The sequence below is a fragment of the Pocillopora verrucosa genome, chromosome 5 (genome assembly GCF_036669915.1).
Source record: "Pocillopora verrucosa isolate sample1 chromosome 5, ASM3666991v2, whole genome shotgun sequence".
Lineage (NCBI taxonomy): Eukaryota > Metazoa > Cnidaria > Anthozoa > Scleractinia > Pocilloporidae > Pocillopora > Pocillopora verrucosa.
The window spans coordinates 16,146,860-16,165,769 of record NC_089316.1 but is presented as its reverse complement, the minus strand read 5'-3'; the positions used below and the strand labels follow the sequence as shown (position 1 = coordinate 16,165,769).

The 18,910-nt window shown below is 48.1% G+C and overlaps 17 non-coding genes across 17 annotated transcripts; 5 read left to right on the top strand and 12 right to left on the bottom strand.

Annotated features, from left to right (window-relative positions):
• Nucleotides 1-2,054: 2,054 nt before the first annotated feature.
• Nucleotides 2,055-2,218, bottom strand: LOC136281360 (U1 spliceosomal RNA). Its single transcript, XR_010717709.1, has one exon. It is a non-coding gene; the product is annotated as a U1 spliceosomal RNA (small nuclear RNA).
• A 232-nt stretch (nt 2,219-2,450) lies between these two features.
• On the bottom strand, nt 2,451-2,643 carry LOC136281402 (U2 spliceosomal RNA). Its single transcript, XR_010717751.1, has one exon. It is a non-coding gene; the product is annotated as a U2 spliceosomal RNA (small nuclear RNA).
• Nucleotides 2,644-3,150: 507 nt separating this feature from the next.
• LOC136281448 (5S ribosomal RNA) lies at nt 3,151-3,269 on the top strand. Its single transcript, XR_010717768.1, has one exon. It is a non-coding gene; the product is annotated as a 5S ribosomal RNA (ribosomal RNA).
• Nucleotides 3,270-4,252: 983 nt separating this feature from the next.
• Nucleotides 4,253-4,416, bottom strand: LOC136281358 (U1 spliceosomal RNA). The gene has a single exon (XR_010717707.1). It is a non-coding gene; the product is annotated as a U1 spliceosomal RNA (small nuclear RNA).
• Nucleotides 4,417-4,648: 232 nt separating this feature from the next.
• LOC136281401 (U2 spliceosomal RNA) lies at nt 4,649-4,841 on the bottom strand. Its single transcript, XR_010717750.1, has one exon. It is a non-coding gene; the product is annotated as a U2 spliceosomal RNA (small nuclear RNA).
• A 507-nt stretch (nt 4,842-5,348) lies between these two features.
• LOC136281447 (5S ribosomal RNA) lies at nt 5,349-5,467 on the top strand. The gene has a single exon (XR_010717767.1). It is a non-coding gene; the product is annotated as a 5S ribosomal RNA (ribosomal RNA).
• A 983-nt stretch (nt 5,468-6,450) lies between these two features.
• Nucleotides 6,451-6,614, bottom strand: LOC136281357 (U1 spliceosomal RNA). Its single transcript, XR_010717706.1, has one exon. It is a non-coding gene; the product is annotated as a U1 spliceosomal RNA (small nuclear RNA).
• A 232-nt stretch (nt 6,615-6,846) lies between these two features.
• Nucleotides 6,847-7,036, bottom strand: LOC136281404 (U2 spliceosomal RNA). The gene has a single exon (XR_010717753.1). It is a non-coding gene; the product is annotated as a U2 spliceosomal RNA (small nuclear RNA).
• Nucleotides 7,037-7,542: 506 nt separating this feature from the next.
• LOC136281446 (5S ribosomal RNA) lies at nt 7,543-7,661 on the top strand. The gene has a single exon (XR_010717766.1). It is a non-coding gene; the product is annotated as a 5S ribosomal RNA (ribosomal RNA).
• Nucleotides 7,662-8,644: 983 nt separating this feature from the next.
• On the bottom strand, nt 8,645-8,808 carry LOC136281356 (U1 spliceosomal RNA). The gene has a single exon (XR_010717705.1). It is a non-coding gene; the product is annotated as a U1 spliceosomal RNA (small nuclear RNA).
• Nucleotides 8,809-9,040: 232 nt separating this feature from the next.
• On the bottom strand, nt 9,041-9,230 carry LOC136281405 (U2 spliceosomal RNA). Its single transcript, XR_010717754.1, has one exon. It is a non-coding gene; the product is annotated as a U2 spliceosomal RNA (small nuclear RNA).
• A 507-nt stretch (nt 9,231-9,737) lies between these two features.
• Nucleotides 9,738-9,856, top strand: LOC136281445 (5S ribosomal RNA). The gene has a single exon (XR_010717765.1). It is a non-coding gene; the product is annotated as a 5S ribosomal RNA (ribosomal RNA).
• A 984-nt stretch (nt 9,857-10,840) lies between these two features.
• Nucleotides 10,841-11,004, bottom strand: LOC136281377 (U1 spliceosomal RNA). Its single transcript, XR_010717726.1, has one exon. It is a non-coding gene; the product is annotated as a U1 spliceosomal RNA (small nuclear RNA).
• Nucleotides 11,005-16,108: 5,104 nt separating this feature from the next.
• LOC136281400 (U2 spliceosomal RNA) lies at nt 16,109-16,299 on the bottom strand. Its single transcript, XR_010717749.1, has one exon. It is a non-coding gene; the product is annotated as a U2 spliceosomal RNA (small nuclear RNA).
• A 506-nt stretch (nt 16,300-16,805) lies between these two features.
• LOC136281444 (5S ribosomal RNA) lies at nt 16,806-16,924 on the top strand. Its single transcript, XR_010717764.1, has one exon. It is a non-coding gene; the product is annotated as a 5S ribosomal RNA (ribosomal RNA).
• A 983-nt stretch (nt 16,925-17,907) lies between these two features.
• LOC136281355 (U1 spliceosomal RNA) lies at nt 17,908-18,071 on the bottom strand. Its single transcript, XR_010717704.1, has one exon. It is a non-coding gene; the product is annotated as a U1 spliceosomal RNA (small nuclear RNA).
• Nucleotides 18,072-18,303: 232 nt separating this feature from the next.
• Nucleotides 18,304-18,492, bottom strand: LOC136281399 (U2 spliceosomal RNA). The gene has a single exon (XR_010717748.1). It is a non-coding gene; the product is annotated as a U2 spliceosomal RNA (small nuclear RNA).
• Nucleotides 18,493-18,910: the final 418 nt, after the last annotated feature.

The window sequence follows — 18,910 nt, the reverse complement described above, 5'->3', positions numbered from 1 at the left end:
AAAGACGTTTTACCGACTACGAACCAAACGAGCGCTCCATACATCCTTCGTTCGTGTCTCACGGGTGAACCACTAGAAAGCATCAAGAGTGTCGACAATAATCTTGACGAAATGTGGGCGCGGCTCGACGAAAAATACGGCGACCCCACCAAGATAACAGACGTCTTATCAATGCGATACAAAATTGTAAACCTATCAAAGAAGGAGAAAGCCGAAAACTCCTCGAATTTATCACGACGGTTGAAGACGGGTACAGAGACCTCAAGTGGTTAGGACTTCAATCAGAAATAACAACGACAAGCTTTGTCAGTATAATTGAACGCAAGCTGCCTAACGACATCAAGAAAGAATGGTCGAAAATTGTGTTCTGTTCCAGTCTTCTCCTTTTTCTTTTCTCAGCAACGACATCCAATGTATACCACGGTGCAGATGGCCTTACAGTTACCAGACGTTTCTTTTTTGGAGCATGTTGGTCCAATAACTGTCGCAGAACCCTATCATACTGATCTACCATCATATCTAAGTCAGTAGCTTGATCTTGTAACAAAGGAGAATCAATAATGTCCTTACAAAAGGAGTCCATATTTAAGGAGTGTAATTTCCGGACATTTATCAATTTTTTTCTAAATTGAGGTTTCTGAATAGATAACACACAATGAATTGCAAGACGATCCGAAATAACAGGATCCTTAACTTTGGTATCCTTAATAAGTGAGTCATCTGATCTTGTAATGACTAAATCAAGGGTATGGCCACTGGTATGAGTTCCACAATTGACATGTTGTTTCGGATCATATGACTCAAGAAGGTCTGCAAACCGCTTGGCATTAGCATTGTCAGGATCATCCATGTGGAAATTGAAGTCACCCATTATCAATAAACATCCTGAAGGCTCAGCAGCAATTTGCACTAGTAACCTTGAGAACTCTTCAAAGAAAAGCAAACAGGAGTTGTTGTCAGGTGGACGATAAATAACCAGGATCCTAATACACTGAAGGCTTCTGAGACGGACATCCATGAATTCAAATGACTGAAAGGTGTCACACATTGAGGAGTCACACACCACCCCATCCAGAACAATCTCACCAAGCCCCTCAAAATGGGCCTTAGCCCTTACACTATCCACTTTGAAGGTGACCCTGAAAAACCTAGATGGGAAAAGCTGGACGGAAACGACCACGAAACCCTCCCCTCTAAAAAAATCAACCTTTGCGACATCCCAACCACTAAGGGACGATGGGAGCAATTGACACCTGACGCCAAGAAGAAAGAGGGTAAAAAAAACCCCGAAATGAGGGCAACACCCAAAAGGGCGAAAATCCCGCGAAAAAGACTAAGGCCTAGGGCAAATGTCGAATCTAAGTCGCCTCGAAAACATTTAAAATAGGTGCGACAAAGAGTCGACTTTATTCCAGCGTGGTAGCAAACGTGGCACCTGTGTGGATCCTATTTCACCAGTTGCACTTCATTAAAACACGGGAATAAGCACGTGCCCCCGTGCTATTCACCCAATGCACTGGTAATTACTGCTAGGAGTTGTCAGCGAGATGCTGGAATACATCGCTCACGAAACGAAATAAAGCTGACAAAAGTCTCACTTAGTAAAACAAAAACGCACTTGTTGGCTGATCTAGCCAAAATCTAATTAGTTATTAATCGAAAAAAGTTCCAGAAAAAAACTTGTTAAATACTAATAATGTCCATATTAGCTAATCGAAAAAAAGTTCCAAAGTCCAAAAAGATACTAATTAGATACTAATAATAATACGGCACGGCACGCACAACCTGCAAATACAAACGAACAGGACTTTACGCACAATAGAACAGACAGGCCTTGAACAAAAACAGCCAGCAAAGTTACGCACCGCCCCGAAACTCACCTTGTTTCCTTCCTCCAGTCTCTCCAATGCACTTCTACCCCTCCAAACGTGCCAACACCTTGGCCAGTTGTGCGTCCTTTGCTTTCTTTGCAAGTCTACCGGTCCACTGCAAAAGCAAAAATACCCTCGATAGTCAGTAAGAGGGCCATATAGACATAGTTTGGATGACTTTTGCGGGGACGAGCGCGAACGCAGGTCCCCACTACCAGAAATTATACGCTCGAGTTACCCACATTTGGGGTAATCGCAAGGGTCAACCCAGTCGAAGTGCAATGAAAGGGCCTCGCCTTGAGAGGACTGCCTCCTTGATCACAGTACCTCCCGCGTCAGGTAAGTATGCTTTTTCAGCATCTGCCCTCGGTGAAAAAATCCACTTACCCCTAGGTCCTTGTGGTAGTGCTTTGCGCGCTTCAGAAAACGTAGGCCAGCGGCCGTTCCTGCCATTGTCTGTTGTCTGAATTATCATCCCTCTTTCACCTCTTCCCCCTCTAAGGGCGGGCGGGGCTCCTGTAAACATAAAAGAATGCTATACCGTTGACTTTGTTTTGGATTGAATGTGTCTTCCCCAGAGGGAAGTGGGCCGCACTCGGAGGTAGTGCTATACCGAGGCAACCCGTGGCTGGGACGAGGCAAGCCTCTTTTCCACAGCCCAGTTCCAAAAATCAGTTTAATATATGAGCTGCTCAATGAGCAGCGGTATCAGATATTAAGCTGATAAGAACAGATACTACACTTGATCTTAGCCAAAAGGCCGAGAAGCGGATGCCGAAGCATGCCCTGGGTGAGGGGGGTGGTCGAGGGATCCTTCCCACGGTTTATGGTGGATAGTAGCAGGTCGCCCCCACAAGCCCTTGCGAGTCCCGCAGACGGTCCCAGAGGCTGACCCGTTTGGTATCTCCTCACTGTAAGATTTTAAAGCCAGATACACGCACCTACGGAGCTAAAACATTGTATAATAGGTTTTTAGGACACGTTATGTCTCTTGGGACCCCTCCCTCCCCTCCCTAGGGAATAGTGCTTCAAATCGATGCTCCTCAATGTGTTAACTGGGTTGAGGAAAATACATTAGGGTTAGGTAACGACTTCGGGGTTAGGGTAACCATTTCTTAGGGTTAGGGTAACAATTTCTTAGGGTTAGAGTATCGATTTCTTAGGGTTAGAGTAACGAAACTAGGGCTTTAGAATTTCAAATTCGCCTACACTCAGGGATGTGGCCGCTTTACAGCCTGAACCTGGCCGATAACAAGCACAATTTCGACCCCATTTCCTCGTCTACGACCATACCACAGGGAAAGCACCGGTTCTCGTCCGATCACCGAAGTTAAGCCCTGTCGGGCGGGGTTAGTACTTGGATGGGTGACCGCCTGGGAATACCCCGTGTTGTAGGCTTCAATTTTTTGTCTTGCGAACATCTCTAAACGTTTTATCCCAATAAATAGCTCTCCATACACCACAATTTCACATAGAGAGCCGTAGGTGAGTGAGGAACAAAATCAAAGCAAAAAACGAGGGGGGGAAAACACCTTTTTGTCAAAAATCGGCCAGCTAATGGCGAAAACTCTAGTGCGATCGACTTTTCTTACAGAGCGCGCGCGAGCGAGTGAGCACGCGCGAGATGAACAGTTTATGATGTCAAATTCTACTTCTGTGATATCAAATCATTCCAAATAACGAACGAAAAAATGAATAGGAAAAAAACGCACACTTCTGAGACGCAGTTTTAAGCCATCGTGACGTGGCAAAACACTCGCACACTTCCAAGAGGAGGCGCGCGAAAAACGGCACTGAAAGTCGACAATGGTTGGATTCAGACTGCAAACGAATCGGGAAAAAGGTTCGATACTTTTACTACTCTGCTAGTTTGTTTCCTTCCCTCGTTCATTCGTTCACTCGCTTGCTCGCACAAAGGATACACTAACGATAGCAATAGCATTTCTAAAAGCGGCTCCAGTGACAATAAAACCGCTCAAAAGGTTCAAAGTGTACTCACGGTCCAAGTCGAATGACCTTCTATGCTCGCTCGCTCGGTCGATCGGCCGTTTGGTTTCCTTTCATTTCCTTTCCCTTCGCGCGCATAGCACAGCACGGCACGGCACGCACAACCTGCAAATACAAACGAACAGGACTTTACGCACAATAGAACAGACAGGCCTTGAACAAAAACAGCCAGCAAAGTTACGCACCGCCCCGAAACTCACCTTGTTTCCTTCCTCCAGTCTCTCCAATGCACTTCTACCCCTCCAAACGTGCCAACACCTTGGCCAGTTGTGCGTCCTTTGCTTTCTTTGCAAGTCTACCGGTCCACTGCAAAAGCAAAAATACCCTCGATAGTCAGTAAGAGGGCCATATAGACATAGTTTGGATGACTTTTGCGGGGACGAGCGCGAACGCAGGTCCCCACTACCAGAAATTATACGCTCGAGTTACCCACATTTGGGGTAATCGCAAGGGTCAACCCAGTCGAAGTGCAATGAAAGGGCCTCGCCTTGAGAGGACTGCCTCCTTGATCACAGTACCTCCCGCGTCAGGTAAGTATGCTTTTTCAGCATCTGCCCTCGGTGAAAAAATCCACTTACCCCTAGGTCCTTGTGGTAGTGCTTTGCGCGCTTCAGAAAACGTAGGCCAGCGGCCGTTCCTGCCATTGTCTGTTGTCTGAATTATCATCCCTCTTTCACCTCTTCCCCCTCTAAGGGCGGGCGGGGCTCCTGTAAACATAAAAGAATGCTATACCGTTGACTTTGTTTTGGATTGAATGTGTCTTCCCCAGAGGGAAGTGGGCCGCACTCGGAGGTAGTGCTATACCGAGGCAACCCGTGGCTGGGACGAGGCAAGCCTCTTTTCCACAGCCCAGTTCCAAAAATCAGTTTAATATATGAGCTGCTCAATGAGCAGCGGTATCAGATATTAAGCTGATAAGAACAGATACTACACTTGATCTTAGCCAAAAGGCCGAGAAGCGGATGCCGAAGCATGCCCTGGGTGAGGGGGGTGGTCGAGGGATCCTTCCCACGGTTTATGGTGGATAGTAGCAGGTCGCCCCCACAAGCCCTTGCGAGTCCCGCAGACGGTCCCAGAGGCTGACCCGTTTGGTATCTCCTCACTGTAAGATTTTAAAGCCAGATACACGCACCTACGGAGCTAAAACATTGTATAATAGGTTTTTAGGACACGTTATGTCTCTTGGGACCCCTCCCTCCCCTCCCTAGGGAATAGTGCTTCAAATCGATGCTCCTCAATGTGTTAACTGGGTTGAGGAAAATACATTAGGGTTAGGTAACGACTTCGGGGTTAGGGTAACCATTTCTTAGGGTTAGGGTAACAATTTCTTAGGGTTAGAGTATCGATTTCTTAGGGTTAGAGTAACGAAACTAGGGCTTTAGAATTTCAAATTCGCCTACACTCAGGGATGTGGCCGCTTTACAGCCTGAACCTGGCCGATAACAAGCACAATTTCGACCCCATTTCCTCGTCTACGACCATACCACAGGGAAAGCACCGGTTCTCGTCCGATCACCGAAGTTAAGCCCTGTCGGGCGGGGTTAGTACTTGGATGGGTGACCGCCTGGGAATACCCCGTGTTGTAGGCTTCAATTTTTTGTCTTGCGAACATCTCTAAACGTTTTATCCCAATAAATAGCTCTCCATACACCACAATTTCACATAGAGAGCCGTAGGTGAGTGAGGAACAAAATCAAAGCAAAAAACGAGGGGGGGAAAACACCTTTTTGTCAAAAATCGGCCAGCTAATGGCGAAAACTCTAGTGCGATCGACTTTTCTTACAGAGCGCGCGCGAGCGAGTGAGCACGCGCGAGATGAACAGTTTATGATGTCAAATTCTACTTCTGTGATATCAAATCATTCCAAATAACGAACGAAAAAATGAATAGGAAAAAAACGCACACTTCTGAGACGCAGTTTTAAGCCATCGTGACGTGGCAAAACACTCGCACACTTCCAAGAGGAGGCGCGCGAAAAACGGCACTGAAAGTCGACAATGGTTGGATTCAGACTGCAAACGAATCGGGAAAAAGGTTCGATACTTTTACTACTCTGCTAGTTTGTTTCCTTCCCTCGTTCATTCGTTCACTCGCTTGCTCGCACAAAGGATACACTAACGATAGCAATAGCATTTCTAAAAGCGGCTCCAGTGACAATAAAACCGCTCAAAAGGTTCAAAGTGTACTCACGGTCCAAGTCGAATGACCTTCTATGCTCGCTCGCTCGGTCGATCGGCCGTTTGGTTTCCTTTCATTTCCTTTCCCTTCGCGCGCATAGCACAGCACGGCACGGCACGCACAACCTGCAAATACAAACGAACAGGACTTTACGCACAATAGAACAGACAGGCCTTGAACAAAAACAGCCAGCAAAGTTACGCACCGCCCCGAAACTCACCTTGTTTCCTTCCTCCAGTCTCTCCAATGCACTTCTACCCCTCCAAACGTGCCAACACCTTGGCCAGTTGTGCGTCCTTTGCTTTCTTTGCAAGTCTACCGGTCCACTGCAAAAGCAAAAATACCCTCGATAGTCAGTAAGAGGGCCATATAGACATAGTTTGGATGACTTTTGCGGGGACGAGCGCGAACGCAGGTCCCCACTACCAGAAATTATACGCTCGAGTTACCCACATTTGGGGTAATCGCAAGGGTCAACCCAGTCGAAGTGCAATGAAAGGGCCTCGCCTTGAGAGGACTGCCTCCTTGATCACAGTACCTCCCGCGTCAGGTAAGTATGCTTTTTCAGCATCTGCCCTCGGTGAAAAAATCCACTTACCCCTAGGTCCTTGTGGTAGTGCTTTGCGCGCTTCAGAAAACGTAGGCCAGCGGCCGTTCCTGCCATTGTCTGTTGTCTGAATTATCATCCCTCTTTCACCTCTTCCCCCTCTAAGGGCGGGCGGGGCTCCTGTAAACATAAAAGAATGCTATACCGTTGACTTTGTTTTGGATTGAATGTGTCTTCCCCAGAGGGAAGTGGGCCGCACTCGGAGGTAGTGCTATACCGAGGCAACCCGTGGCTGGGACGAGGCAAGCCTCTTTTCCACAGCCCAGTTCCAAAAATCAGTTTAATATATGAGCTGCTCAATGAGCAGCGTCAGATATTAAGCTGATAAGAACAGATACTACACTTGATCTTAGCCAAAAGGCCGAGAAGCGATGCCGAAGCATGCCCTGGGTGAGGGGGGTGGTCGAGGGATCCTTCCCACGGTTTATGGTGGATAGTAGCAGGTCGCCCCCACAAGCCCTTGCGAGTCCCGCAGACGGTCCCAGAGGCTGACCCGTTTGGTATCTCCTCACTGTAAGATTTTAAAGCCAGATACACGCACCTACGGAGCTAAAACATTGTATAATAGGTTTTTAGGACACGTTATGTCTCTTGGGACCCCTCCCTCCCCTCCCTAGGGAATAGTGCTTCAAATCGATGCTCCTCAATGTGTTAACTGGGTTGAGGAAAATACATTAGGGTTAGGTAACGACTTCGGGGTTAGGGTAACCATTTCTTAGGGTTAGGGTAACAATTTCTTAGGGTTAGAGTATCGATTTCTTAGGGTTAGAGTAACGAAACTAGGGCTTTAGAATTTCAAATTCGCCTACACTCAGGGATGTGGCCGCTTTACAGCCTGAACCTGGCCGATAACAAGCACAATTTCGACCCCATTTCCTCGTCTACGACCATACCACAGGGAAAGCACCGGTTCTCGTCCGATCACCGAAGTTAAGCCCTGTCGGGCGGGGTTAGTACTTGGATGGGTGACCGCCTGGGAATACCCCGTGTTGTAGGCTTCAATTTTTTGTCTTGCGAACATCTCTAAACGTTTTATCCCAATAAATAGCTCTCCATACACCACAATTTCACATAGAGAGCCGTAGGTGAGTGAGGAACAAAATCAAAGCAAAAAACGAGGGGGGGAAAACACCTTTTTGTCAAAAATCGGCCAGCTAATGGCGAAAACTCTAGTGCGATCGACTTTTCTTACAGAGCGCGCGCGAGCGAGTGAGCACGCGCGAGATGAACAGTTTATGATGTCAAATTCTACTTCTGTGATATCAAATCATTCCAAATAACGAACGAAAAAATGAATAGGAAAAAAACGCACACTTCTGAGACGCAGTTTTAAGCCATCGTGACGTGGCAAAACACTCGCACACTTCCAAGAGGAGGCGCGCGAAAAACGGCACTGAAAGTCGACAATGGTTGGATTCAGACTGCAAACGAATCGGGAAAAAGGTTCGATACTTTTACTACTCTGCTAGTTTGTTTCCTTCCCTCGTTCATTCGTTCACTCGCTTGCTCGCACAAAGGATACACTAACGATAGCAATAGCATTTCTAAAAGCGGCTCCAGTGACAATAAAACCGCTCAAAAGGTTCAAAGTGTACTCACGGTCCAAGTCGAATGACCTTCTATGCTCGCTCGCTCGGTCGATCGGCCGTTTGGTTTCCTTTCATTTCCTTTCCCTTCGCGCGCATAGCACAGCACGGCACGGCACGCACAACCTGCAAATACAAACGAACAGGACTTTACGCACAATAGAACAGACAGGCCTTGAACAAAAACAGCCAGCAAAGTTACGCACCGCCCCGAAACTCACCTTGTTTCCTTCCTCCAGTCTCTCCAATGCACTTCTACCCCTCCAAACGTGCCAACACCTTGGCCAGTTGTGCGTCCTTTGCTTTCTTTGCAAGTCTACCGGTCCACTGCAAAAGCAAAAATACCCTCGATAGTCAGTAAGAGGGCCATATAGACATAGTTTGGATGACTTTTGCGGGGACGAGCGCGAACGCAGGTCCCCACTACCAGAAATTATACGCTCGAGTTACCCACATTTGGGGTAATCGCAAGGGTCAACCCAGTCGAAGTGCAATGAAAGGGCCTCGCCTTGAGAGGACTGCCTCCTTGATCACAGTACCTCCCGCGTCAGGTAAGTATGCTTTTTCAGCATCTGCCCTCGGTGAAAAAATCCACTTACCCCTAGGTCCTTGTGGTAGTGCTTTGCGCGCTTCAGAAAACGTAGGCCAGCGGCCGTTCCTGCCATTGTCTGTTGTCTGAATTATCATCCCTCTTTCACCTCTTCCCCCTCTAAGGGCGGGCGGGGCTCCTGTAAACATAAAAGAATGCTATACCGTTGACTTTGTTTTGGATTGAATGTGTCTTCCCCAGAGGGAAGTGGGCCGCACTCGGAGGTAGTGCTATACGAGGCAACCCGTGGCTGGGACGAGGCAAGCCTCTTTTCCACAGCCCAGTCCAAAAATCAGTTTAATATATGAGCTGCTCAATGAGCAGCGTATCAGATATTAAGCTGATAAGAACAGATACTACACTTGATCTTAGCCAAAAGGCCGAGAAGCGATGCCGAAGCATGCCCTGGGTGAGGGGGGTGGTCGAGGGATCCTTCCCACGGTTTATGGTGGATAGTAGCAGGTCGCCCCCACAAGCCCTTGCGAGTCCCGCAGACGGTCCCAGAGGCTGACCCGTTTGGTATATCTCCTCACTGTAAGATTTTAAAGCCAGATACACGCACCTACGGAGCTAAAACATTGTATAATAGGTTTTTAGGACACGTTATGTCTCTTGGGACCCCTCCCTCCCCTCCCTAGGGAATAGTGCTTCAAATCGATGCTCCTCAATGTGTTAACTGGGTTGAGGAAAATACATTAGGGTTAGGTAACGACTTCGGGGTTAGGGTAACATTTCTTAGGGTTAGGGTAACAATTTCTTAGGGTTAGAGTATCGATTTCTTAGGGTTAGAGTAACGAAACTAGGGCTTTAGAATTTCAAATTCGCCTACACTCAGGGATGTGGCCGCTTTACAGCCTGAACCTGGCCGATAACAAGCACAATTTCGACCCCATTTCCTCGTCTACGACCATACCACAGGGAAAGCACCGGTTCTCGTCCGATCACCGAAGTTAAGCCCTGTCGGGCGGGGTTAGTACTTGGATGGGTGACCGCCTGGGAATACCCCGTGTTGTAGGCTTCAATTTTTTGTCTTGCGAACATCTCTAAACGTTTTATCCCATAAATAGCTCTCCATACACCACAATTTCACATAGAGAGCCGTAGGTGAGTGAGGAACAAAATCAAAGCAAAAAACGAGGGGGGGAAAACACCTTTTTGTCAAAAATCGGCCAGCTAATGGCGAAAACTCTAGTGCGATCGACTTTTCTTACAGAGCGCGCGCGAGCGAGTGAGCACGCGCGAGATGAACAGTTTATGATGTCAAATTCTACTTCTGTGATATCAAATCATTCCAAATAACGAACGAAAAAATGAATAGGAAAAAAACGCACACTTCTGAGACGCAGTTTTAAGCCATCGTGACGTGGCAAAACACTCGCACACTTCCAAGAGGAGGCGCGCGAAAAAAACGGCACTGAAAGTCGACAATGGTTGGATTCAGACTGCAAACGAATCGGGAAAAAGGTTCGATACTTTTACTACTCTGCTAGTTTGTTTCCTTCCCTCGTTCATTCGTTCACTCGCGCTTGCTCGCACAAAGGATACACTAACGATAGCAATAGCATTTCTAAAAGCGGCTCCAGTGACAATAAAACCGCTCAAAAGGTTCAAAGTGTACTCACGGTCCAAGTCGAATGACCTTCTATGCTCGCTCGCTCGGTCGATCGGCCGTTTGGTTTCCTTTCATTTCCTTTCCCTTCGCGCGCATAGCACAGCACGGCACGGCACGCACAACCTGCAAATACAAACGAACAGGACTTTACGCACAATAGAACAGACAGGCCTTGAACAAAAACAGCCAGCAAAGTTACGCACCGCCCCGAAACTCACCTTGTTTCCTTCCTCCAGTCTCTCCAATGCACTTCTACCCCTCCAAACGTGCCAACACCTTGGCCAGTTGTGCGTCCTTTGCTTTCTTTGCAAGTCTACCGGTCCACTGCAAAAGCAAAAATACCCTCGATAGTCAGTAAGGGCCATATAGACATAGTTTGGATGACTTTTGCGGGGACGAGCGCGAACGCAGGTCCCCACTACCAGAAATTATACGCTCGAGTTACCCACATTTGGGGTAATCGCAAGGGTCAACCCAGTCGAAGTGCAATGAAAGGGCCTCGCCTTGAGAGGACTGCCTCCTTGATCACAGTACCTCCCGCGTCAGGTAAGTTTTTTTTTTTTTTGTTTTAAGGCGAACGGCCAGGCTCCCGCGAGGGTAAAAAAATGCAATGCCTGCCGATCTACAAACCTAATCCAACCCATGGCTGAAAGTGCAATGCCTTAGGGTGGGTTCACCATAACCGAGGGCCACCAGACACCAACTTCGTTGGGGAATCGAACCCCACCTCGCAAACATTCAACACACTCACACCCAAAATTAAACACGCCCGCTCCAAACAACACACAAACACAAAACTGAAACAAAACAGAGAAGGGAACTAATATTTACAATACTATTTACATTATTACTAAACTATATTTTGAGACGTAGATACTATTGTTTACTAGTGTTTACTATATAATTTCTTTCGACATTTCGGGACCCCCACAACAGAAGGGGGGGTAGTACGCTTAGCAACTCGGCGGCAAGCACCGCAGCCGTAGGGACCACAGAACGAGAGCTGCTACGAGTAACATTGACAAAACCATCATCAGCCTTATTTACAGTATTAACAATGGCCCCCGCAGAGGAGGACGGAACCTCATTTACGTTATATTAACACCAGAGCTGGTACTTTTACGAGCGATATTCTTGATATTCAAAGCCTTTGCAGGCAACATCCGGCTCTGGGACCCACAATGATCCGAAAACTCCACCCACAAAGCATTACTGTGCTCAGTGGGCCCAACCGCATCAACAATAGACCCCCTAAAGGAAATCCTATAGGAGGAGGGTCATCCTTGACCTTAAGGATAAACTGAACATACTCTATCTCCGACATCTCATCACTAGTATCCACTCTGGACATACGGATAAGATTCGTATGCACGATCGAATCCGCCCCATTCTCAAAAGTTATGCGGACCCTATCCGGATCGGTAGCAGGGGAGACCCCACGCAACTTAAAGTCCTTATACGAAAAAACAAAGGCCGCATTCCCGGAACTCCGGCATAACATAGCACGATACCCCACAAAAAAAACTTCCTACGAAGCTCAGGGGTGAAAATTCTACATGAAGCAACAGGCGAAAGAACCGAGCGAGTACAGACAGACTGAGGGGGCCCAAGGGGCCAGGGACCGCCGCCCAGGACCCAAAGCAACCTGCGCACTCACAACAACAGGGACCGAGGGGACCGAGACACGCCCCGAGGGGCAAAAACCAGGAGCCCCCGCAGGGGTACCAACTCACCACATCCACAACCTCACCATCCTCTTTATCAGCAACCTCAAATTCCTCGACACATCCACATTTTCCTCAACTACAGCAACACATCTTCCACATCAGGAGCCTCATCTACAACATCCTCAACTGGTTCGTCCGCACCCTCATCCAAAACAGGCCGACTAGTCAGAGACAGCCGGTACAGCAGTCCAGGGGGGTCAGGCACCACCACAGGAACTGCAACCTCCATTGGAACAACAGACTGACCCCACGGCCGGGTGCACGCATGCGCCTTGTGGTCCGGGGAGCCACACTCCTACACTTTCCATTAAACTGACAATCTGCCGCCTTATGGCCATTAACTTTACAAATCTGACAGAACGGGGGATACCCCTATACCACACCCGCACAGGATAGTCATCAATGCGCGGAACTCAGCAGGAACTGGATCCGATCCGAAATAACATCGTAAGAATCCGTGACCCAGTTAGAAGGCCCGGAATTCCTGAAAAGTTCTGATGCTTAATACCGATAACTTCTCCATACTTACTTAACTCATCACGGATCAGAGCATCGTCACCCTCGGCAGGAAAATAGTGTACATACACCAAAGACGGCGGCTTGTCAGAAGACGTCACACTCAGATCGTGCCCGTCCAACGCTAATGAACCCATACTATGTAAAATCCTCTTTGTCAGAGGCATTCTTGAAAGTGATACGAATCAAGCCCCTAGGGCAAAACTGAATTGCAGAGAGCCTTTCAAAATCAATATGCTCCTAAGGAGTACAATCACACGGTCCTTATCGTAACTAGCCATCATTTCTGACGCGTGAATCACGCACGTTTTAACACACTCCACACCCATGGCACAAGAACAACAGACAACCCAAAAGTGGATGGGTGGTTCCAAAAAAGAAAAAAAAAACTGGCAAAAAAACCTGTGAGGCAAACTACCAAACCCAACAGGCCAAAAAGCCAAGAAGAAAAATCCAATCCAGCCAAAGACCGGAAAACAACCAGAGAGACTGGCTTACCCCAGGTTACGGCGAGGAGCCGAGCATGAGTCCCTGGGAGGGTCACCAGAAAAAAAAAAACGGCCAAACCAGGACACAATAATACTTACAAAAATCCTGCTTCTTTATCCAAAGACACTTGTGAATCCCGAATCCACGCGCGATACTATGACGAAGGTTTAGCCCGCGTCAGGTAAGTATGCTTTTTTCTGCCCTCGTTTAAAAAAAACGGCCAGGCCCCTAGGGTCCTTGTGCAGCCTGCCGATCTACAAACCTAATCCAAAAACGTAGGCTGAAAGTGCAATGCCTTAGGGTTGGTCACCATAAACCGAGGGCCACCAGACCCAACTTCGTTGGGGAATCGAACCCCACCTCGCAAACATTGCACACTCACACCAAAAATTAAACACGTTTTGGATTGAATGTGTCTTCCCCAGAATGGTGGCCGCGCCCTCCAATGTAAAACAACAACAAAACAAAACCGAAAAAACCAGAGAGGGAACTAATATTTACAATACTTTTACATTATTACTAAAAATATATTTTGAGACGTCAATAGCATTGTTTACTAGTGTTTACTATAATTTCTTTCGACATTTCGGGACCCCCACAACAGAAGGGGGGGAAGTACGCTTAAGCAACCGGGCAAGCACCGCAGCCGTAGGGACCACAGAACGAGAGCTGCTACGAGTAACATTGACAAAACCACATCAGCCTTATTACAGTCATTTAATAATGACGGTCCAGAGGAGGTTTGGAATCTCCTCACTTTAAGATTTTAACACCAGATACTACTGCACTTTTACGAGCTAAAACATTCTTGATATTCAAAGCCTTTGCAGGCAACATCCGGCCCTGGGACCCAATGATCCCCTCCCGAGGGAATAGTGCTTCAAAGCGATTACTGTGCTCAGTGGTGCCCCCACCGCCCTTGAGGACAATAGACCCCCAGAGGTCCCAGAGGCTGACCCGTTTGGTACTGTAAGATTTTAAAGCCAGATACACGCACCTACGGAGCTAGGGGAAGGGTCATCCTTGACCTTAAGGATAAACTGAAACATACTCTATCTCCGACATCTCATAACTAGTATCACTCTGGGACATACGGATAAGATTCGTATGGCACGATCGAATCCGCCCCATTTCGAAAGTTTCTCGGACCCTACCGGATACGGTAGCAGGGGAGACCCACGGTTTAAAGTCCTTATACAAAAACAAAGGCCGCATTCGGGAACTCCCGGCATACATAGCACGATACCCCACAAAAAACTTCCTACGAGCTATCAGGGGGTTGAAATTCTAAACATGAAGCAACAGGAATTTCAAATCGCCAGTACACTCAGGGATGAGGCCGAGGCCAGGACCGGCAGGACCCAAAGCAACCTTTCGCACCCCACAAAAAACGAGGGGGAGGGGGAAAACACCCCGAGGGTCAAAAACCAGTTAAGCCCCCGCAGGGGTACCACTTCCACATCCACAACCTGGGAATCCCGTCTTTAACATCAGCAACCTCAACTTCCTCGACCACATCCACATTTTCCTCAACTACAGCAACATCTTCCACATCAACAGCCTCATCTACAACATCCTCAACTGTGCGTCCGCACCCTCATCCAAAACAACTATCAGAACAGCCGGTAAGCAGTCTCAGGGGGGGAAAACAGGCACCACGGCACAGGCTAACTGCGAAAACTCCATTGGAACAACACTTTTCTGACCCCACGGCCGGCAGCGAGTGCAGCACGCATGCGCCTTGTGGTCCGGGGAGCAACACCTCCTACACTTCTGTGAATGACAATCATTCCCTTATGGCCATTAAAAAAATGAATACAAAAAAACGCACACAGAACGGGGGGATACCCCTATAGCACATCGTGCACAGGCATAAAATGCGGAACTCAGCAGGAGGCGCGCGAAAAACGACAAAGTACAATGGTAAGAATCAGTGACCCAGTTAAAGGCCCGAATCGGGAAAAAGGTGATACTTTACCGATAACTTCTCCATTTGTTTCTTCCTCATCACGGATCACGAGCATCGTCACCCTCGGCAGGAAAATAGTGTACATACACCAAAGACGGCGGCTTGTCAGAAGACGTCACACTCAAAGTCGTACTCACGGTCCAACGCTAATGAACCCATACGTGCTCGCTCCTCTTTGTCGATCGGCATTTTGAAAGTGATCATTCAAGCCCCTAGCGGCATAGCACAGAATTGGCACGGCACGCACAACCTGCAAATACAAACGAACAGGACTTTACAACAATCACACGGCCCTTATCAAAAACAGCCAGCATTTCGACGCCCCGAATCACTCACACGTTTTCACACTCCTCACCCAGTCTCTCCAAGCACTTCACCCCTCCAAACGTGCCAACACCTGGCCATGGTGCGTCCTTTGCTTTCTGGCAAGTCTACCTGTCCAGCTGCAAAAGCCAAAATACCCAACGGCCAAAAGCCAGTAGAAGGCCAATCCAGCCAAAGTTTGGATGAAAACTTTTGCGGGGACGAGCGCTTACCCCAGGTTACGCGAGGAGCCGAGCATGAGTCCCTGGGAGGGTCACCAGAAAAAAAATACGGCTCAGTTACCAGGACACAATAATACTAATCGCAAGGGTCAACCTGCTCGAAGTCCAAATGAAAGGGCCTCGCCCACGAATCCACTGCCGATTGACGAAGGTTTAGCCCCTCCCGCGTCAGGTAAGTATGCTTTTTCAGCATCTGCCCTCGGTGAAAAAATCCACTTACCCCTAGGTCCTTGTGGTAGTGCTTTGCGCGCTTCAGAAAACGTAGGCCAGCGGCCGTTCCTGCCATTGTCTGTTGTCTGAATTATCATCCCTCTTTCACCTCTTCCCCCTCTAAGGGCGGGCGGGGCTCCTGTAAACATAAAAGAATGCTATACCGTTGACTTTGTTTTGGATTGAATGTGTCTTCCCCAGAGGGAAGTGGGCCGCACTCGGAGGTAGTGCTATACCGAGGCAACCCGTGGCTGGGACGAGGCAAGCCTCTTTTCCACAGCCCAGTTCCAAAAATCAGTTTAATATATGAGCTGCTCAATGAGCAGCGATCAGATATTAAGCTGATAAGAACAGATACTACACTTGATCTTAGCCAAAAGGCCGAGAAGCGATGCCGAAGCATGCCCTGGGTGAGGGGGGTGGTCGAGGGATCCTTCCCACGGTTTATGGTGGATAGTAGCAGGTCGCCCCCACAAGCCCTTGCGAGTCCCGCAGACGGTCCCAGAGGCTGACCCGTTTGGTATCTCCTCACTGTAAGATTTTAAAGCCAGATACACGCACCTACGGAGCTAAAACATTGTATAATAGGTTTTTAGGACACGTTATGTCTCTTGGGACCCCTCCCTCCCCTCCCTAGGGAATAGTGCTTCAAATCGATGCTCCTCAATGTGTTAACTGGGTTGAGGAAAATACATTAGGGTTAGGTAACGACTTCGGGGTTAGGGTAACCATTTCTTAGGGTTAGGGTAACAATTTCTTAGGGTTAGAGTATCGATTTCTTAGGGTTAGAGTAACGAAACTAGGGCTTTAGAATTTCAAATTCGCCTACACTCAGGGATGTGGCCGCTTTACAGCCTGAACCTGGCCGATAACAAGCACAATTTCGACCCCATTTCCTCGTCTACGACCATACCACAGGGAAAGCACCGGTTCTCGTCCGATCACCGAAGTTAAGCCCTGTCGGGCGGGGTTAGTACTTGGATGGGTGACCGCCTGGGAATACCCCGTGTTGTAGGCTTCAATTTTTTGTCTTGCGAACATCTCTAAACGTTTTATCCCAATAAATAGCTCTCCATACACCACAATTTCACATAGAGAGCCGTAGGTGAGTGAGGAACAAAATCAAAGCAAAAAACGAGGGGGGGAAAACACCTTTTGTCAAAAATCGGCCAGCTAATGGCGAAAACTCTAGTGCGATCGACTTTTCTTACAGAGCGCGCGCGAGCGAGTGAGCACGCGCGAGATGAACAGTTTATGATGTCAAATTCTACTTCTGTGATATCAAATCATTCCAAATAACGAACGAAAAAAATGAATAGGAAAAAAACGCACACTTCTGAGACGCAGTTTTAAGCCATCGTGACGTGGCAAAACACTCGCACACTTCCAAGAGGAGGCGCGCGAAAAAAAACGGCACTGAAAGTCGACAATGGTTGGATTCAGACTGCAAACGAATCGGGAAAAAGGTTCGATACTTTTACTACTCTGCTAGTTTGTTTCCTTCCCTCGTTCATTCGTTCACTCGCTTGCTCGCACAAAGGATACACTAACGATAGCAATAGCATTTCTAAAAGCGGCTCCAGTGACAATAAAACCGCTCAAAAGGTTCAAAGTGTACTCACGGTCCAAGTCGAATGACCTTCTATGCTCGCTCGCTCGGTCGATCGGCCGTTTGGTTTCCTTTCATTTCCTTTCCCTTCGCGCGCATAGCACAGCACGGCACGGCACGCACAACCTGCAAATACAAACGAACAGGACTTTACGCACAATAAACAGACAGGCCTTGAACAAAAACAGCCAGCAAAGTTACGCACCGCCCCGAAACTCACCTTGTTTCCTTCCTCCAGTCTCTCCAATGCACTTCTACCCCTCCAAACGTGCCAACACCTTGGCCAGTTGTGCGTCCTTTGCTTTCTTTGCAAGTCTACCGGTCCACTGCAAAAGCAAAAAACCCTCGATAGTCAGTAAGAGGGCCATATAGACATAGTTGGATGACTTTTGCGGGGACGAGCGCGAACGCAGGTCCCCACTACCAGAAATTATACGCTCGAGTTACCCACATTTGGGGTAATCGCAAGGGTCAACCCAGTCGAAGTGCAATGAAAGGGCCTCGCCTTGAGAGGACTGCCTCCTTGATCACAGTACCTCCCGCGTCAGGTAAGTATGCTTTTTCAGCATCTGCCCTCGGTGAAAAAATCCACTTACCCCTAGGTCCTTGTGGTAGTGCTTTGCGCGCTTCAGAAAACGTAGGCCAGCGGCCGTTCCTGCCATTGTCTGTTGTCTGAATTATCATCCCTCTTTCACCTCTTCCCCCTCTAAGGGCGGGCGGGGCTCCTGTAAACATAAAAGAATGCTATACCGTTGACTTTGTTTTGGATTGAATGTGTCTTCCCCAGAGGGAAGTGGGCCGCACTCGGAGGTAGTGCTATACCGAGGCAACCCGTGGCTGGGACGAGGCAAGCCTCTTTTCCACAGCCCAGTTCCAAAAATCAGTTTAATATATGAGCTGCTCAATGAGCAGCGTATCAGATATTAAGCTGATAAGAACAGATACTACACTTGATCTTAGCCAAAAGGCCGAGAGATGCCGAAGCATGCCCTGGGTGAGGGGGGTGGTCGAGGGATCCTTCCCACGGTTTATGGTGGATAGTAGCAGGTCGCCCCCACAAGCCCTTGCGAGTCCCGCAGACGGTCCCAGAGGCTGACCCGTTTGGTATCTCCTCACTGTAAGATTTTAAAGCCAGATACACGCACCTACGGAGCTAAAACATTGTATAATAGGTTTTTAGGACACGTTATGTCTCTTGGGACCCCTCCCTCCCCTCCCTAGGGAATAGTGCTTCAAATCGATGCTCCTCAATGTGTTAACTGGGTTGAGGAAAATACATTAGGGTTAGGTAACGACTTCGGGGTTAGGGTAACCATTTCTTAGGGTTAGGGTAACAATTTCTTAGGGTTAGAGTATCGATTTCTTAGGGTTAGAGTAACGAAACTAGGGCTTTAG